The sequence below is a fragment of the Elephantulus edwardii genome, unplaced genomic scaffold (genome assembly GCF_000299155.1).
Source record: "Elephantulus edwardii isolate Elephantulus edwardi_28Jun2011 unplaced genomic scaffold, EleEdw1.0 scaffold00029, whole genome shotgun sequence".
Lineage (NCBI taxonomy): Eukaryota > Metazoa > Chordata > Mammalia > Macroscelidea > Macroscelididae > Elephantulus > Elephantulus edwardii.
Window position 1 is genome coordinate 8,842,200 of NW_006399779.1, and position 2,747 is coordinate 8,844,946.

Sequence of the window (2,747 nt, forward strand, 5' to 3'; positions counted from 1 at the left end):
TTGCCTTCTCAAGCTGACTTTTGAAATCGGTTCAACTCTTATTATATTTTACCTCAAGAACCAGTTTGAGTCTCTTCTGACATCTATTGTGGTCTTTTTTCTTTTCTGTTGGTTTTTTTAAAATTCTAGTTTATTTACAAAATTCTAACAATATATTGTTTTTGAGAACAGATTCTTCATGTTTCCCCCAGCTTTCTACTCATCAAATTCTACAACCCCATAATTAATTCCCCCCCCCGCACATCCTCATCCCTCTGCTTCCACCCTCCCCCAACCACCTTGAATACTTATACTCATTCTACAATAATGGTTTTATACAGTATTTGTTCTTGTGGGACTGAGTTGGTTCACTCAGCATAATGCTCTCCAGACCCTCCCAAGTTAGGTAATAATTTACAAAATCATTGCTCCTGCATGCTGTGTAGTACTCCATTGTGTGACTGTACCATAATTTCTCAATCATTCATTTGTGGTTGGACATATGGGCTGTTTCCATGTTCTTCAAAAATGGGCAAAATATATGGAAATAATTTTCACAGGAAAAGATATTCAAATGGCAAACATACAAGTGAAAAAATGCTCAAAATCCCTGGTAATAAGAGAGATGCAAAAGAAATCACGATGAGATACCATGTCACTCCAGTAACAGTGGCAAAGTTTAACTGCAAATAATAAATGCTGGAGAGGATGTTGCAAGATAGAGACCCTTATACATTGTTGGTGGAATTGTAAAATGGTACAACCATTCTGGAAGGAAGTTTGGCGCTTCCTCAAAAAGCTGAACATAGAAATTCCATATGATCCAGCTATTCCACTACTTGGAATAGACCCTGAGAAAATGAGAACTGAAGTAAAAATGGAGATGTGCACACCAATGTTCATAGCACCATTATTTTTTCTGTTTTTTAATGACCATTTGCTTTCTTTATATATGATTGCATCTTGATTCCTTGATCTCATTTCATTGTTCATATAATCTTCACTCATTAGTGATCACTGTGCCACATCTATACTTAAGATAGTTTTTCAATTCAGACAGGATAAACTCAAAGACCTGTTTTGACTCTCATGGACTCGTTTTCATTTTACTTAGCTTAAATTTGAACTTAAATATGAGTAATTGTTGATATTTGGTCCCTTGCTTTGTTCTGACTGCTAATAATAATCTTTTCCATTGATGTTGTGAATTTGCTTCCTGTGTATTTCATCAGGCAAGGTCCATGGGTAAAGCCCTCACTTATATTTTTCTAAAAGGTATTTGCAAGAAATAAATCATTAATTCTAAAAATTCTATAATAGACTCTCTAGCTACATTTCTGGCATCAAGGACATATTTTCCGCCTAACAGTTCCTCTTTATTTCCAATTTTTGCATTTTCACTGGTTATTATTTTTTATTTTATATTGACTTACATACAATCCATATACAATGTGTTTCATACTTTTCTTCATTCACATTATGTTTCATTCAATCATTCCTACATTTTGGTTTTTATAAAATTAATCATCATTGAACTATGCCCACCATTACTCCACCTTTCCAGGTCCTTGCTGGTTCTTTCACATTACCTGCTCTTGATTGCATGTTTGATGAATTTCAGACTTAAGAAGTTGATAAAAGTCCTCTATTTCTTTAACTTTAGTTGTTAGTACATTTTTAAATAATAAACATATTATTATCTTATAGATGTATGGATATTATCTTATCACTGATGATAGTATAGTTGAGTTTAAGTCTTTAAATGCTTTTTATGACAATAGATAGGACACCATTTCTCTTCAACTTGTTATTTTCAGCATAGTAGATCATATGATTTTCTGAATCAGAATGACCAAGATAAGTCAATTTCAGCTCACTAATGCAAAGGATGCCAATCTTTATGCATTCCATTTCATTCTAATTCCCTTCAATACATATTTCATGTTTTCAGTGATCCAATTATTAATGGATATTTTCGGGTGTTTCTCTTCATTTTGTGTCTTACCACATCAACACATGGAACTCTTCATTGAATGAAAGTTTCACTCTATACATATGATTAAGATAGGACTCTATTTCAAAGAGACAAATCTTCCTCACTTATATTAAGATGTCTTTCAACCTAAAAAACTCATATCCCAGGACTGTATTGGCCATTGCTCTGCTGCTGTTAATATTCTTTTAAAGAATAATTTAAACAAGTTGCAGAATGTCCTTTGTTAATGGTAGTAGCTACACAATTTATTAGGATATATTTTCTCCTATGAAACAGGATCATAGAGAATGAATTGTTTCAAACCATAGCAACTATTTTTCACAAATATACTTTCTGATATTCTACTGAAATATCATGGGCAAAATGCTGCCAAACTGGAAGGATGTTTTAGTTGCTTTCATTTTTTTAGACAAAAGTATTATCTCTGGTTGTTGTTGTTATGTGCCATCAAGTCACTTGCAACTCATAGTGACCCTATATACAAGAGCCCTAAATGCTGTTCTATCCTGTACCAATCTAGCCATCTCAAACACTCTTATTCCCACTGCTCCAGTCACAGAATTGATCCATCTCATCAAAGGTCTTCCTCTCCTGTGCCGCCCCTCCACTCTCCCAAACATGATGTCTCTCTCCAAGGACCAGTCTCTCCTTGTAACATGCCCAAAGTATGTTAGATGAAACTTCAGAATCCTTGACTCCAAGGAGCATTCTGGCTTCACCTTCTCCAGGTCAAACCTGTTTGTTCTCCTAGCAGTCCATGGTATGTTCAACA